Genomic DNA, 18,410 nt, shown 5'->3' with positions numbered 1-18,410 from the left:
TTTCTTTGTATTTTCTTTTTCTTTTTTTTTCTTTTCTTTTTTTATGTTTTATTTCATTTTAAAATATTTAGGCATTTTCTAAAAATGTGTTCACTTCACCATAATTGCCTATGCATTATTTGGCACCCACCGAACATTTTTGTTTTGATATTTGAAATTTTTTATTGTTTGCTTGATTTTGAAGTTGAATTCAAATCGGTTTCGAACTAATGCGAGATTAGCAACAGTAATCGAGGTGACGTGGCATCATTAGCGGAGGGTTACTGTAGCTTAATTATCCGGGCGTCACAATGAGGCGCTAATACATGGGCTCCAGCTGGCCAAAGAACTCGGTGTCCGTCGGATCCTGTGCCATGGCGACTTGGATTTGGTGGTCCAACCGTCGTCCGGCGACTGGGACGCCAAATATGCAAACATGGCAAGCTACCGCTTCCTCGTCCAGCAACTCAGCGGATACTTTGAAGTGTACGAGTTCCTTCACGTGCCACGGGCCGACAACGAGCAAGCAGATGCCCTGGCATGAGTCGGCTCCACTCGGCAAGCCATACCAGCCGGCGTCTCCCTTTAGCACCTCCTCAAGCCATCCTTCAAGCCTTCACCGGAATCAGATTGCTTCTTCGTGCCGGCCGATCCCAAAGCAGTCGGATCTATCTCGGGGACTTCGACTAGCGGCCCAGGGACTTTGTTAGGCGGCTCGGGGACTGCAGCAGCCGCACACGGCCCGGGGACTTCAGAGCCCGGCCCGAGGACTGCAGCAGTCAGCCCAGGGACTTCAACAACACAACAGGCGGTGGCCAACTCCAACCCACCACCTCCCAGCCCAACCGCCCTAGTTGCAGTGGCCGTGCTGACAATAGAAGAAGTCGCAGCTCCATCATGGGTGCAGCCCATCATCAACTTTCTGGTGAACGGAGAGCTGCCGGCTAATGAGATCTCGGCCCGACAAGTTCAGCGTCGGGCAGGAGCCTACACAATAGTAAACAGGGAGCTCGTCAGGCGCAACGTGACTTGAGTCTCCCAGCGTTGCGTAGAGCCACAGAAAGGCATGGCGATCCTCAAAGATATCCACCAAGGCGAGTGAGGCCACCACGCAGCTTCAAGATCACTTGTCGCCAAAGCTTTCCACCACGGCTTCTTCTGGCCGACTGCTTTGGAAGACGCCAAAGATTTGGTCAAGCACTGCAAGGGGTGCCAAATGTTCAGCTCCAAGCAACATTTGCCGGCTTCTGCACACAAAAACACCCCCCTCACCTGGCCCTTTGCCATCTGGGGGCTAGACATGGTGGGCCCATTCAAGGTGGCATGCGGCGGCATGACTCATCTGCTTGTCGCTATAGACAAATTTACCAAGTGGATTGAAGCAAAGCCAATCAAGAAGCTAAATGGGCCGACTGCTGTGACCTTCATCGTAGATACCACCGTCCGGTATGGCATACCACACAGCATCATCACCGATAATGGCACAAATTTCGCCAAAGGAGCATTGGCCCGTTTCTGCGCGATGCAGGGCATCCGACTGGACTTAGCGTCCGTTGCCCATCCATAGTCAAACGGCCAAGTCGAGCGAGCAAACGGCCTCATCCTCTCCGGCATCAAGCCCCGACTGGTCGAGCCATTGGAGCGCTTGGCCGGCTGCTGGATTGATGAGCTGCCGGCCGCCCTCTAGAGGCTGCGCACCACTCCAAATAAGTTAACCGGGTTCACTCCCTTCTTCCTTGTGTATGGTGTCGAGGTCGTCATCCCAACTGACATCGAGTTCGACTCACGTCGCGTCACCATGTACACGGAGGCGGAGGCGAAGGAAGCACGAGAAGACGGTGTCGATCTGCTGGAAGAGGGCCAGTTGTTTGCACTCAGCCGGTCCGCCATCTACCAGTAGAGGCTATGCTGCTACCAAAGTCGGAAGGTCAAGCCAAGATCCTTCCAAGAGGGAGACCTTGTGCTCCGGCTAATCCAGCGAACAATCGGCCAGCACAAGCTCTCGGCCCATTGGGAAGGCCCCTTTGTCATCAGCAAGGCCTTGGGCAACAACTCCTCATACATGATCGACGCACAGAAGCCCAGGGCACTCAAGAGGGATGACTCTAGCAAGGAATTAGAGAGCCCATAGAATGCAAATCTCCTTTGAAGATTTTACAGTTGATGCAGTATGTACCGCGCTATCTTTTGTATTAAGTACAAGACATTGGGTCCCCCGAGGAGCACTCGAGGACTACCCTTTTTATCTATATGATAAGTTCTATGCCTATCAATGTGTCACTTCACTTTTTCTTCCTGGCACCGGGTTCGACCAATCGGCCCGGGGGCTTGCGGCCTTGTGTTATGTTAGTGCTACCTGCAGTTGGACAAGTAGTGTGCTGGCCCTCTCTTGCCGCAAGCCGCAGTTCGCAGAGCGGCTGTCCGGTTGGCAAGAGTCAAAGGCAGGAAACGGTGCCCACATGCAAAATGGCTAAGGACCAATGCACATACATAACATAAGCCGGCTTCCCGCCTTGAGCAGCCGGTCGGCCGACTTCTCACTTACCTTGCTACATCCAAAAAACCAAAGTACTTGTCCTCCCAAACGGCTAAGCACTTGTCCTAGCCACAGTCCGCAGAGCGGTTGTCCGGCTAGCAAGGCAGCAGCCAAGAGAGGGCGGCAAAGGAAAAAGCCAAAAAGCATCAAAAGCAAGCAAAGTCGGAATGCAGCACAAGCATAGAACATGCGAAATAATATTTACATCAAGCAGGGCTCTCAAGCAAGAATTCAACATAGTTGGAATACACCCCCAGTGTGTGGAACTGTGCGAACCTAACAAGTGTTGTTCAAAAGACTTCTAGGAAGGAAAAAATAAAGATAAACTTGGCCGCCTAGGCCAAGGGCGCAATAGGTGAGTCCGGTAGGTTGGCGGAGTCGGCGGTGCCGGCTGGCGGAGTGGCCGGCTGGCGAGTCTCGGCTTGGTCATCCTTGGCAGCAGCCGGCGTACTCGCGCGTAGCTCATTGTTGGAGGCACGGTCGGGTTGAGGCTGGCCGTCCGCTCCATCATCTCGCGCGACATCTTTGCCCTCCTCGCCCTCCTCATCCTTGCCCTCATCGCTAGAGTTGATCTCCTCTGCCGAGTCCTCGCTGTCCTCCGGGTTCAGCCTGAACAAGGCCGCCGGCACCTCAACACCGTCCTCATTCAGCTCGGGGACGAGGATGCTGGTGTTAGTGAAGTCGGCGATCGCCGTGGCACGATGAATGAGAGCAGGCCTCACCGCCACCAACTCCTTGTTGGCCTCCTGCTGGAACATGGCTAACTGGGCTAGATCTAGCCCAGGGTACCATGCCCTGACAAACTCCAAGGCCCGCCTGGCGCCTGCCCGGGACAAGGAGGCCTTCCATGCCTCGAAGCGGTCGACTGCCACTTACAGCCAGTCAGCAGTCCGGTTGGGGGTGCACGGAGCTTCGACGTTAGGCTAGTGGGCAGAGATCACCTGGGCTCCGACATGCTGCAGCCGGCGGAGCATCCGGTGAGCCGGCTAGAGACGAGCCTGGATGGCCAGGAGCTGCTCGTCGAGCGTCCGACGGGCGTTCGGCACAATCTCCACACCAGCCTGCCTCCGCTCTTCGCGGTTGGCTTCGATGGCTTGGCTGGCAACGACGGTGTAGCCAGGGAAGTACTCTGCGCAAAGAAATAAAAAGAAACACGAAGTCAAAAGCCATACCATATAACAGGCGGCAGACGAAGGAAAGAAAAGGAAAGCAACTCACCGTCGACCATGTCCTCAATCCGGCCATAGCCGTCGTTCAGCGCCCTCTCCGCGTCGGCCCAGTTCGCCACCTGGGTCTCGTACTCGGCATGGAGGGTGGCCTCGCTGTCCTTCGCCGCCTGAAGGGCCACCTTGTGAAGCTCCTCCTGGTCAGCCAACTTCTTGGCCAGGCGGTCGCGCTCTTGGGCCACCTTGCTGCACTCCTCCTCCTTGGCACACAGTGCAGTTTGGACCTCGCCCAACGGTTGCTGCAAGGCGGCATTGGCCTCTGCAAAGATAGCAAAGAAAGTTGGTTAGCAAGAAAGAAAACAAGAAGCCGCCAGAAGAGATCCGGCCCGACTGCTCAGCAGTCGGCTCGAATCTCAGGGACTACACCTAGCGGGTGCGCTGATGCGCCCCGCAAGAGAGAGAACGTTGAGTGCTTACTCCGGCTCACAGACAAGTCGGCAGTCTTATGGTCCAGCTCCCGAACATGGGAGTTGAAGGCGGCCGCGTGGAGATTATGATAATCCTGCAACAAAGGCGAACAGGAAAGAAAGCGAGTTAGCACCCGAATCTACTCGACAGTCCCGGGCCGCCTGCTCAGCAGCCGGCCCGGAACTCAGGGACTACACCCGGTGGGTGCGCTGACGCGCCCCCACGGAAGAATACAAGAATAATAAACAAGAAGCAAGGAGCATTCCCGGATGGTCGTTCGTGACGCCAGGAACTCCTGGTTGTAGTTTTGGAGGGCGACGACCTGAGCCTAGAGCCAGGCCCGGACGTCCTGTGTTGCCGCGTTCAGAGCGGGCATCCCATGCTCCGGAGCGCACCATGAGTGGCCGGAGGGGTGGTGCGGTGACGAGTGCACAGACCTGCGGTGGAGCGGCAGCGCAACAGGGTGGCCGGAGGTGCAGCATGACAGCAAACTGCAGCAGCAAAGAGAGAGAGAGAGGAAGAAGAAGATGTCATAGGAGGAGGAGGGCGCGCGTGCGTCTGCTGCCCCCTCCTTCCCCTACTTATAGCCCAGGCGGCGGAGCCGAGGGGGCATGGCGTGGGGGTCATGGGATTAATTGCTCCCACGTCCCCACGACCCCGCGATTATCGCGCCATAACGGCCTACATTTATCGGGCCCGGAATGCGAACCATCCGCCTCAGCCACTACGGATCCGCAAGTGGGCCGAGGCACGGTAGTGGCGGGCCCCAACATGTGGCAATGTCCCATCGCGCGCGTGGGCTGGCAGACTGGTCCAGCCGGCTAGCGTCGTGTGGCGCGTGGGCGGCGGGCGGCCGGCTCGGCCCCCAGAGAGGATGCCATCTCACTCCCGCCTTTGCGTTTCGAAATCACCAGACGGCGTGCCCAGTCGTGGCCGACTCCTAGTTGTCGGCTCTTCAGAGTGGGAAGCTGCTGAGGCCTCTCGCCTTTTTCAGTCATGATGCCCCACCAGCTTCGGGGACTACTGTCGGAGTAAATGACCATGGGTAGCCTTATCTACTCCCCATGATGTTTCAAGACATCAGGGCCGGCTGCGCCCCTCAAGCATCCAAGACAAAGAGCCGCCTTATTGTGGCCAGCTAGTCCAAGCGGCCGGCTGCAGAAAGGCGGCAAGGCCAAATGAGCGGTCCCAAAGTGGGCCGACTCCTAGTAGGCGGCCACCAGAGTGGTCGACTCCTAGCAGGCGGCCCACCCATGCATCCTCAAAGTTTGTACCTACAATATGGCGACGAGAAAGGGTGTGGCTACAGTGCAGCCTACCACCCCCAAATCCCAGAATGGGCGTGGCCCCAGTGCAACGTACTGGGCGGCCATCCCTAGCCCGGTGCGACACTATTGCCATGCTGACCATGATATCATCCATGGCAGAGCTGCCATGCTCCCACGACGGGCTGTCGGTACGGGCCACAGGCGGCGGGCCCTACTTAGCAGTGAGATACCAGAAGGCGGTATGCCTGGACCAGTCGGCACAGGGGAAGGTCGGCTCCCAACAGCCGGCCCTCCCCTTCCCTAGAACTGTGTGCACCAATAAACAGATAAGACGGGTTGTGGCTACAGTGAACGCCCACCAGGCGGCGACACTATAGCCACGCTCTCCCCGACCAAGCCATCGTCATCAGGGGCGAGGCCACAGTGATGAACAGCCGACGGGGCCCACAGGCGGTGGGCCCAACCTGTCGGCCGAGAGCGCGGCAGCCGGCGGGCCCCAGTGGCCAGTGGAGAAGCCGGCGGCCATAGACACAGACGGCCCGTGCCTACACCCGACCGTATTACCATTGTATCCCTAGGGGGTAGCCCTATATAAATCCCCCAGGGCACCCATGCAAAGGGTTGATCTCTTAGAGTTTCATACACATACATAGTGAGAGGAGTAGTGCTAGCCTTGCCCTTCTTCCTCCTCTAGCCGAACAGCTTAAGGAGCAACTTGTAGCTACTTGCTGATTTAGTGATCATACGGAGACCCCGCAGAGCAGGACTAGCGGTGTTATCTCCTAGAAGAGCCCCGAACCTGGGTAAGATTCACCGGCGTGCATGCCTTCGCCTTATCCAGTTTCTAGGCACCGGTGACGTCTTACTAGCTCCCACAATGATTAGCCATCCTTTCGCATATGTCGCACCAACCACCCGACACTGGCAGAGCTATTCTACCGAGGAAACCTCCCTCCGGGAGGGGGAAATCGAAGCCATCATCATCGCCAACGATCCTCTCAATGAGAGGGGGTCAATCTCCATCAACATCTTCACCAGCACCATTTCCTCTCAAACCCTAGTTCATCTCTTGTATCCGATCTTTGACTCAAAACCTCAGATTGGTACCTGTGGGTTGCTAGTAGTGTTGATTACTCCTTGTAGTTGATGCTAGTTGGATTATTCGGTGGAAGATCATATGTTCAGATCCTTAATGCTATTCAATACTCCTCTGATTATGAACATGAATATGCTTTGTGAGTAATTACATTTGTTCCTGAGGACATGGGAGAAGTCTTGTTATAAGTAATCATGTGAATTTGGTATTAGTTTGATATTTTGGTGAGATGTATGTTGTCTTTCCTCTAGTGGTGTTATGTGAACGTCGACTACATGACACTTCACCATGATTTGGGCCTAGGGGAAGGAATTGGGAAGTAATAAGTAGATGATGGGTTGCTATAGTGACAGAAGCTTAAACCCTAGTTTATGCGTTGCTTCGTAAGGGGCTGATTTAGATCCATATGTTTCATGCTATGGTTAGATTTATCTTAATTCTTCTTTCATAGTTGCGGATGCTTGCGAGAGGGGTTAATCATAAGTGGGAGGCTTGTCCAAGTAAGGGAAGCACCCAAGCACTAGTCCACCCACATATCAAATTATCAAAGTAACGAACACGAATCATATGAGCATGATGAAAACTAACTTGACAGTAATTGCCATGTGTCCTCGGGAACACTTTGCTTTATATAAGAGTTCGTCCAGGCTTTTTCTTTGCTACAAAAAGGATTGGGCCACCTTGCTGCACCTTAGTTACTTCTGTTAGTTGGTACCCGTTACGGATGTCTTATCACACCACTATCTGTTATCGATAATTTCAGTGCTTGCAGAGAATACCTTGCTGAAAACCACTTGTCATTTCCTTCTGCTCCTGTTGGGTTCGACACTCTTACTTATAGAAAGGACTATGATAGATCCCCTATACTTGTGGGTTATCAACAAGGAGGAGAGCGACTCCTCCCGTACAAGGGCGGAGTCAAAAGACGCCGAGGAGGAGCAACCTCCTCATGCCCCGAAGAAATAACGCAAGCCCAAGTTGGTCCTGCTTGATGACAGCTCGGATTCTGGCGAGGAATCCGCATTTGTCATGGGAAACCGACGCCACCTATGGGACCAAGGGCCCCTTTTGGTTCGGCAGGGGGATGGGCATGTTGCACAATGAGCGCAAAAGCGTAACACAACACGACAGAGATCACACGGGCAATTTTACCCAGGATCGGGCCGCCATCAATCGTAAAACCCTACTCCTGCTTTGGTGGATTGATGGTGGAAAGTGGTGGAGAAGGGCAACTCTCTCGCCCGACAAGGTTGCCTCATGGCGAGAGGAGCTACGCGCGTATGAGTGTGAGGGGGTCCAAATCCTTTCTACAGTTGCCATGGGCCTCCTTTTATAGATTAAGGGGTCACCACAGTGGCAAATCAGTCATTACATACTGATTAGATAGCAAATAGTGCTATCATACCTAACTCTGCAGGCTGATAGAGCGCATTAAATGCGCCGATCAATGTCACATCACAGCTCACCCGGCAGGCCCTGCCGGTCAACTTTGCCAGCTCCATGCCTACTTGCTTGACACGTCTCAGGACGGGTGTCGCTTGGTGGTATTTCTGTAGGAAATGGCTACCATGTGGAAAATAGCAGCCACTTAGTCACTTTGTGGCTTGACACTGCACTGATTGATGACTTGTGTTGCTGTGAGGTGGTGCGGTGGAGTGGTTTGCCTCCGCGAGCCCCGGCAGGCCTGCTGGGACGATATGAAAGCTTGCTTCTGGGGTAAACCCACCTTCGCCAGGCTCACCAGCCCGACAATGGAGGTTTTCCCCTTAGTTGTATCCTATCTCTCTGTACAGTCTTCTTCTCCCTGTCCTGCACGTTGGTCCTTTGAAGGACTGACCCCCTGTGCACAGTCTAGGCAACGGACCTAGGGTTAGTTGCACCGACAGGAGCCTCCGGGCTTGGCCTGAATGTGCTACCGGGCGTCGTCGGGGTAGGCCCCAACCAGTGCACAGGCAGGGGCGTAGAGGTGGCCGGCCCCTTGAGATCTTCTTTGCTTCTTCATTATCTTGAGCCCGGGCCAGTTTCCGCTTCTTCCGCGCATCGCGTAAAGCCAATCGTGGTGGGGCCAGGCTTGTAATGGCCCGTGAATGACTTTAACATACGGGCGAGTAACTACCAATTCACTCTTCCAAGCACGCCCTTATCCTTAGCCATGTATGCTTCATGCATCGAGCAGGGTAGGTAACGGAGGCGCATGGTGTGGTAGAGCATCAAGGCAGGGGCCCGGTCTTCTTGAATTGGTGGAGGAGGGCTGCGGTTACCAGTCGAGGGATCGGCTTTCTTCCCCGACCTGCCTATAAAAGGAGGGGCAGGGGAGGAGCGGAGGCATCCATCTTCACATCCCTTCTCCTCCATCCTCTACTTTCTGCTGGTTATGCTGAAGGGAAGAGCCCGGGGCGAGGCCCCAGGCAGTATCTTGGGGTTGATGATGCCGAATACCCGTGTTGATGCTCGGGGAGTGAGTCTGGTCCTACTCCAGAGGAGGTACGGTAGGCGAGCCGTCCGCAGTGTGGGAGATATCAAACTTTCCCATTGTGGTGAAATGCTTGCCTCCTCTTCCTCGACCGGCCGCCCGAGGTGGAGCGCGGGACCTTGCCGTGAGCTACTGCAGCCCGTGGGCCTGGTGACCAGGTTCTCGGAGCCTTCATCGCTTGCCTGGGCGCATGGCTTGGGGTCATCGGTAATCCCAGCCCTGCCCCTTCCAGCAGAACCGGGTCAGATGCTGAACGAAGCGATGCCTTCCTGCATGCCAAGTTGGGGAGCGGTGCACCTCGGGTACCCTGGCCATCTTGGCTGTTGGTTGCTTCTCCCGAGAAGGTGCTTGACCGGGGGCACGATGTCTCCCTGGAGTGGTGTTGATGAAGATGAAGCTACGGAGGACGGAGAAGGTGGGAGGCGGGCCGTCAGGTCGGAGTACGATAGCACCGACGCGTTCGTATTGTATTGGAGACCTGCTGCCTCGTCTTTCCGTCCTCCCCCCTTCCCGGCACCATCATCACCGGCCTCCTGGTCGCCGGGGAGGGGGGCGCTCTCTTGGTGCCTTCGCCTCCCCCATCAGTCTTCAAGTGAGCTCCGGCAGCCTCTCCTGCCGGTGCTCGTGCTGGGGCTTCCGACTAGACCTGGAGGTGGTGACCAGGGCTCTGCCGAGCTGCTCCATCTGCCCTCCTCCTTTGTAGCCTCGTCACTCCCGATCTTGTCAGGCTACGCCCGACAGGCCTTGACGAGATCGGGGTGGCGTCTGCTCAGTTTCCCCTTCTGCCCCCTTCTCTTCGCACCGCAATACCTGGGATAAGAGGGACAGGGAGAGGAGTTTATGGGGCACTTATCTTTTTTCAATCTTAAATATGTAGGTACTTGCCAAATTTTAGTTCAAATTATGTAATCTCTTGAATCCATGTTTGTGTCCTATAAGGTCTGTACTTGTTTGATCAGCATATTAATGAAAAAGATGAACCTTGCTGGGGACTTGTGCATGTATATGTCCATGTAGAGGTGGAGTGCCTCTATACTTTTAAATAAGTGAGTTTCCCCTGGCAGGCTATCCTGCCGGTACCCTCTGTTTTGCTGCCGGGAAATTAAGCCTACCGGGCACAAATTGTTAGGAGGGATCAGCCCCTCGCCAATGCTTTTTCATCAAAGGCCACTGCAACCATCCTGTCACATCCCTAGTTCTGGTATGACCTAGACTAGTTAGTCATTTGTGCATCATGTTTAAATTCCGTTTAAATTTGAAATGAGGATTTGTGAAACCCTCAGTTTCATTTCTGGAAATGACCCAGATAAAAATTGCTCCAAAAAGGTCCAAGAAAATGTTCATGTTGCTCTCTGAAAATATTGGGAAGAGATAAAAATCAAACCAATATTTTTAGGAGCTCATAATTATTTATCTTGGGCATTTGGAATTAATGCATAAATATTTGCATTGGATATATATTAGTTATATATTTAATATATGTCCAAAAATTATGCCAGTTGTTGAGGAGCTCTGGAATAATGCCACTAGCCCCTACAAAAATTGGCATAAGAAAATAAAATGGTTTAGTATTTTTATTAAAATAAACAAATGTCAGAAAAATAGGAAAAGAAAATAAAAGTGAAGAAACCCACCTGCACTTAGCTCCCTGTGCGGCCCAGCACTGTAGCCGGCCCAGCCCACCTGCCCCCCCCCTCCCCTGTCGTCTTCCTCCTTGCTAGGAGGATGGGCGCGTGCCCGACGCGCGCGCACTGCCGCGCCGTGCCACTTCCTCCCTCCCTACCTGCTTGTCCTCCCTCTCGTCGCTCTGGATGCTCCGCGCGACGCCACGCGCCGCCCCGTACCCCTCTCACTCTCCCCCGGTCCAGTCCTCTCGTCTCCCTCGCTTTCTCTATCGCGTCCGAACGCGCCCGCCGCCGCCGACGAGCACCACCGTGTCCACCGGCCACCCCTCGCCCTGCCGCTGTGCCTAGAAGCTCCGCCACATCGCCGGCTACCTCCCTGTCAAGCCACGCGCCTCGGGAGGCCCTGGAGAGCCGCCTCGCCGCCGTCTTCATCTCTGGTCGCCGGAGATCGTCTTCGCCGCCCAGCCAACTCCAGCCTCCCCCGAGCTCTCCGACGACATCCTCGAGCCCGCCGTGATCCCCCGCATTGGTTCCCCGTTCTCCCCTGCCTCCCCGCGCTCTGTAGCTAGCCCCGCCGTCAAAGCTGAACTCCGGCCACCGTCGCAAGCTCGCTTCCGGCGAGCTCCGACCTCCCCGTGTGCAACCACTCGCACCACTGGATGCGGCAGCTCCCCAGCTACGCGTAGCATGTCTCCACCGTCAATTTGGTCACCGGAGGACCAAATCCGAGGCCCTCCGCCGCGTCTGGCCTCGCCAGCGTCGAGTCGCCGGCGGGTTTGGCCCCGCTGACCAGGGGTTTGACCTCCCCTGGATCACTGACAAGTGGGGCCAGGCCCCTGCTAATTTTAGTTAAATATTAATTAAACCTAATTAGCCCACTGATACTGACAGGTGGGCCCAGGGCCTTAACTAAGTTAGATTAGGATTAGATTAGTGCTAATTAACTTAAGTTAGTTAGTTAGACACTGACATATGGGTCCCACTGGTCAGGTTTGACCTGGAGCGACCCGTTGACCTGTTGACGTCACTCACACGTCATGCTGACGCAATTAATCCTTTTCTGGTTTAAATTTAAATCAGGAAATTCTAGAAAATGCTTTAAACTTCAAAAAATCATAGAAATTCAACCGTAGCTCGGATTGAAATAATTTATATATGAAAATTACCAGAAAAATGCAATCTTTCCATCTGTACCAGTTTCATGCATGAGAAACCAACCTAAACTTGCTGTATAGGTGAAAACATATAATGGCATATATAAGAGCTTAATTTGGAGTTGCATTTGAACCCTTGGTTCAGATGGACTTCATTCAAATTGAATACTAGTTGCATTAGCTCAAACAACATCACATATTCATGCAATGATAATGCATCATATTGTTGCATATGCTTGAGTATTGATTGCCGACACCGTTCCTTCTCCATAGGTCCTGCTCCGGAGACCGTTCTAGAGTACCTGTCTAAGGAGCAGTGCCCCCTCTATTGATCTACCAGGCAAGCAAACCCCCTTGTTCATTATGATACAATCCTACTCTCTCGCTCCTGCTCTCAGCTATAGCATTAGGACAACAATGATTCATCTACTACTTTGTGCTGCGGTAGTTGAACCCATTCCTCTGCATAACCTGTCATTGCCACAGTAAATATTTGAAACCCACTAGCATGTGTAGGAGTTGATTGAGCCATGTTGTGTTCCTACCATGCCATGCCTGCTATTGCTTAGAGTTGTGTCAGGTCTGATTCATTGGGAATGAATTGGATTGTTACGATATGTTTTGATGCTGAGAGTGAAGTGTGTGAACACGATTTGGTAAAGGTAGCGGTGAGAGGCCATGTAGGAGTACATGGTGGGTTGTCTCACTAGAACCGTCCTTAAGCACTGAGTTCTGTGTATGTTGTCCAATGACTAGCTACTACCACGCATTGGAATGCTTAAGTGCCCCTCTCGACTTATTAACCAACTTGATCTCTGTCCAGGAGTCGCAACTAGTTTCTGGTGTTTGTAGGTAGTGCTATTTTTCTACCAAGTGGCACCCGGCAGGGTGGGCTTGGGACAGACTAGGCACACGTGGCCTGGTGTACCGAGTGGCACCCGGATGGTGGGCTCGGGAACCCTGCACACATCGTTTGGGGCCGTGAGCGACACCCCGGCTGGATCTCCTTGCGGATGGAACCCGAATAGGCGATAAACCTGGGCTAGAGTCTTGTGTGGTTAGTCAGGTCGTGGCCGACACCCTCGCCAGGCTTTCGCTTGAAGGTACATGACATGTACATGTCGGTAAGTGGCGAGAGCGTGTGTGAAGAAGTACACCCCTGCAGGGTTAACATGATCTATTCGAATAGCCGGGTCCGCGGTAATGGACTTCTTGGATGCTTACATGGTACATAGACAACTTGAAGTGGATACTATAAAATGCTCAAGACAAGTGTGAGTGCTATGGATGGCCTTCTCGTAGGGGGGCGAGGATGAATCCATAGTAGTGTATTGTGTGGTGATTAGTGGACTCGTGTGCGCCATATCACCTCAAAGAAGTTCTGGTAGTCGTAGAACAGGATAGCCACTGAGTCAAAGCTGGCTTGCTGCAACTAAACCCCACAATACCCTCTTGATACAAATGCATGTATGATAGGATCTGATGTAAGTCTTTCTGAGTACCTTTGTACTCATGTTGCTTTATTTATGTTTTTGCAGCGGAGACTTCGGTCTTACTAGTGTTCTCGTGGACTTCGACGAGTAGCTTGTACCTCAGCTACGATCTTGATAGGATGTTGTAGATAGTCAGGCTCTTCAGCCTTTTTCATTTGTAGATGTTTGTACTCAAACATGTAATGCTTCCGCTTGTTGCTTGTTTGCTCTGAATGTTGGGTCATGTGACCCCTGCTTGTAATAATGCTATGATGGCTCTTCTGAGCCTTTATCTATATGAGTTGTTGAGTTATGCTGTGATGCCATGTTGTACATCACATACTTGCATGTTATGCGTACGTGTAGTGTGTATTGCTATGTGTGGGATCTGACTATCTAGTTGTTTATCCTTAGTAGACTCTCTTACCGGGAAATGTCTCCTAGTGCTTCCACTGAGCCCTGGTAGCTTGCTACTGCTCCGGAACTCTTAGGCTGGCCGGCATGTGTCCTTCTTCGTTCCTGTGTCTGTCCCTTCGGGGAATGTCACGCGGTGTCTACCGGAGTCCTGTTAGCCTGCTACAGCCGGTTTACCGGAGTCCTGCTAGCCCAGTTGCTACAGCCCAGATTCACTCGCTGATGACCGACACGTTCGTTGCTAGGTCATGTATGCCTGTCCCTGTAAGTTAGTGCCACTTCGGGTTCACGACTAGCCATGTCAGCCCGGGTTCTTTGTCATATGGATGCTAGCGACACTATCATATACGTGTGCCAAAAGGCGCAAACGGTCCGGGACATGGTAAGGCGACACCTGTGGGAATACCGTGCGTGAGGCCGCAAAGTGATATGAGGTGTTACATGCTAGATCGGTGTGACTTAGGATCGGGGTCCTGACACATCCTGACTGAAGAATCGTCTGAGTCAAGGGATGGGAGCACCTAAGTTTCAAAAAAACGGCAAGGTTTTCTTATGCACAAGTCTTCACTTACAGAGCACATATGGATAAGAGAAAGAACTTATCTGTTTGGCTTGTTGGAGACCACAATGTAGGCTTCATCTTTCCATCTCCTCTTGGAGTCCAAGCCTTCCGCAGGAGCCTGCAGTTTATCCAGATGGAAAATGATGCTAGATGTGATCTTATCTACATGAACATGCGATGCTCATGAAATGCTTATGCATGCATGCAACTTGTCGGGGCCCCCAACCGCTTCACTAATTTCTCTGTTGCTCAGGGTCTGCGCCTGGCTTTGTACAAGAGGTTACATACAACTAAGGCAAGGCCTGTACAAAAGGGTGGCTGCCGGGCAGGGCCCGACAGCTGCACCTTATGGGTAGAACTTGCAGAGATGCTCAATGTTCCATGAGTTTTGCAATTGTATGCCATCTCCGATCTCCACACGGACTGCGCCAGGTTTGGTGACTCGTACTACCCGGTAAGGGCCTTCCCACTTTGGCGTCAACTTGTTTGCACCCTTGGCAGACTGAACAAACCTAAGGACAAGGTCACCTTCCTCAAAACACCAGGCATGAACCCTGCAGCTGTGATAGCGATGCAGGGCTTGCTGATAGCCTGTACCACACGTAGCAGCCTGGGGACAGTTCTCCTCGAGAAGCACAAAGTCATCACGCTGGTGCTAATCCTGTGCTACTTCATCCTAGGCAAGCACTCGAGGTGACTCGTAAATGAGTTCCGTGGGGATAACTGCTTCTGCCCCATAGATTAGGGAGAATGGAGTCTTCCTAGTAGCTCGATTTGGTGTCATTCCAAGGGACCAGAGAACTACCGGCAGCTCGTCGATCCATCGCCTGCCGCACTTCTGCAGCTTATCAAGTGTTCTTGTCTTGAGTCCTCGCAACACTTCAGCGTTCACCCTCTTAGCTTGTCCATTTATTCTGGGATGTGCAACAGAGGCAAATGAGATGTTGCTTCCAAGGGCATGAACATATTGCATGAAGGCGCGACCTGTGAACTGGGTGCCATTGTCAGTGATAATCCAGGTAGGGACCCCGAAATGGCACACCAATCCTTTCAAGAACTTGATAGCTGACTGAGTAGTACCTTTCTCATGGCATCTACTTCTAGCCACTTTGTAATCTTGTCGATGACAACGAACAAGAATTCAAAGCCCCCGCCAGCTCGGGGGAAAGGACCGAGGATATCGAGCCCCCAGACCAAAAACGGCCATGGCAAAGGGATGTTTTGGAATGGAACTGATGATGTCTACTACACAACCTTCTTCTTGTAGACGTTGTTGGGCCTGCAAGTGCACAGGTTTGTAGGACAGTAGCAAATTTCCCTCAAGGGGATGACCTAAGGTTTATCAATCTGTAGGAGGTGTAGGATGAAGATGGTCTCTCTCAAGCAACCCTGCAACCAAATAACAAAGAGTCTCTTGTGTCCCCAACACACCCAATACAATGGTAAATTTTATAGGTGCACTAGTTCGGTGAAGAAATGGTGATACAAGTGCAAAATAGATAGTAGATATAGGTTTTTGTAACCTGAAATAATAAAAACAGCAAGGTAACTAATGATAAAAGTGAGCATAAACGGTATTGCAATGATAGGAAACAAGGCCTAGGGTTCATACTTTCACTAATGCAAGTTCTCTCAACAATAATAACATAGATAGATCATATAACAATCCCTCAACATGCAACAAAGAGTCACTCCAAAGCCACTAATAGCGGAGAACAAACGTAGAGATTATGGTAGGGTACGAAACCACCTCAAAGTTATTCTTTCGGATCAATCTATAAAAGAGTTCGTACTAGAATAACACCTTAAGACACAAATCAACCAAAACCCTAATGTCACCTAGATACTCCATTGTCACCTCAAGTATCCGTGGGCATGATTATACGATATGCATCACACAATCTCACATTCATCCAACCAACACAAAGTACTTCAAAGAGTGCCCCAAAGTTTCTATCGGAGAGTCAAGAACGTGTGCCAACCCCTATGCATAGGTTCCCAATGTCACGAAACCCGCAAGTTGATCACCAAAACATACATCAAGTGGCACATGATATCCCATTGTCACCACAGATAATCACGGAAAGACATACATCAAGTATTCTCATAAAAGACTCAATCTGATAAGATAACTTCAAAGGGGAAACTCAATTCATCACAAGAGAGTAGAGGGGGAGAAACATCATAAGATCCAACTACAATAGCAAAGCTCGGGATACATCAAGATCATGCCACAGAGGAACACGAGAGAGAACACGAGAGAGAGAGAGAGAGAGAGAGAGAGAGAGATCAAACACATAGCTACTGGTACATACCCTCAGCCCCGAGGGTGAACTACTCCCTCCTCGTCATGGATAGTGCCAGGATGATAAAGATGGCCACCGGTGATAGGATCCCCCCTGTGGCAGGGTGCCGGAACAGGCTCCTGAGAGGTTTTTGGTGGCTACAGAGGCTTGCGGCGGCGGAGCTCCCGATCTATCTTCTGTTCTAGATGTTTTAGGGTACATAGAGATATATGGGTGCAAGGGGTACGTCAGTGGAGCTATGGGGGCCCCACGAGGTAGGGGCGTGCCCAGGGGGTGGGCACCCCCCCACCCTCGTGAGCACCTCCCGTATCTCCTGACGTGCACTCCAAGTCCATCGGGTGGCTTTCCTTTTCCTCGAAACACTGAAATAGGCATAAAACAGCAAATCTGGGCTGGGCCTCCGGTTAATAGGTTAGTCCCAAAAATAATATAAAAGTGGATAATAAAGCCCAATATTACCTAAAACAGTAGATAAAGTAGCATGGAGCAATAAAAAATTATAGATACATTGGAGACGTATCAAGCATCCACAAGCTTAATTCCTGCTCATCCTCGAGTAGGTAAATGATAAAAAAGAATTTTTGATGCGGAGTGATACTTTGGCATAATTTCAATGTAAATCTTCTTAATTGTGGCATGAATATCCAGATCCAAAAGATTCAAGACAAAAGTTCATATTGACACAAAAATAATAATACTTCAAGCATACTAATAAAAGGAATCATGTCTTCTCAAAATAACATGGCAAAAGAAAGTTCATCCCTACAAAATCATATAGTTAGGCTATGCTTCATTTTTGTCACACAAAGATGTTCCCAACTTCTATACCCCTGATGACAAGCCAAACAATTGTTTCATACTTAAATAATCTCAAACTTTTTCAACCTTCACGCAATACATGAGCGTGAGCCATGGATATATCACTATGGGTGGAATAGAATAGTGGTTGTGGAGAAGACAAAAAAAGAGGGAAGATAGTCTCACATCAACTAGGCGTATCAACGGGCTATGGAGATGCCCATCAATAGATATCAATGTGAGTGTGTAGGGATTGCCATGCAACGGATGCACTAGAGCTATAAGTATATGAAAGCTCTACAAAAGAAACTAAGTGGGTGTGCATCCAACTTGCTTGCTCATGAAGACCTAGGGCATTTTGAGGAAGCCCATCATTGGAATATACAAGCGAAGTTCTATAATGAAAAATTCCCACTAGTATATGAAAGTGAAAAAATGAGAGACTCTCTATCATGAAGATCTTGGTGCTACTTTGAAGCACAAGTGTGGTAAAAGGATAGTAGCATTGTCCCTTCTCTCTTTTTCTCTCATTTTTTTGGGCCTTTCTCTTCTTTTTTTTTTCTTTTTTTGGCCTCTCTTTTTTTTTGTCCGGAGTCTCATCCCGACTTGTGGGGGAATCATAGTCTCCATCATCCTTTCCTCACTTGGGACAATGCTCTAATAATCATGATCATCACACTTTTATTTTTCTTACAACTCAACAATTACAACTCGATACTTAGAACAAAGTATGACTCTATATGAATGCCTCCGGCGGTGTACCGGGATATGCAATGAATCATGAGTGACATGTATGAAAGAATTATGAGCAGTGGCTTTGCCACAAATATGATGTCAACTACATGATCATGCTAGCAATATGACAATGATGGAGCTTGTCATAACAAACGGAACGATGGAAAGTTGCATGGCAATATATCTCGGAATGGCTATGGAAATGCCATGGTAGGTAGGTATGGTGGCTGTTTTGAGGGAGGTATAGGGTGGGTGTATGATACCGGCGAAAAGTGCGTGGTATTAGAGAGGCTAGCAAAGGCGGAAATATGAGAGTGCGTATAATCCATGGACTCAACATTAGTCAAAAGAACTCATA

Source organism: Triticum aestivum, chromosome 3B (assembly GCF_018294505.1).
Source record: "Triticum aestivum cultivar Chinese Spring chromosome 3B, IWGSC CS RefSeq v2.1, whole genome shotgun sequence".
In the NCBI taxonomy this organism is placed as follows: domain Eukaryota; kingdom Viridiplantae; phylum Streptophyta; class Magnoliopsida; order Poales; family Poaceae; genus Triticum; species Triticum aestivum.
The sequence above is the reverse complement of the archived record's forward strand: the minus strand, read 5'-3'. Positions refer to the sequence as shown.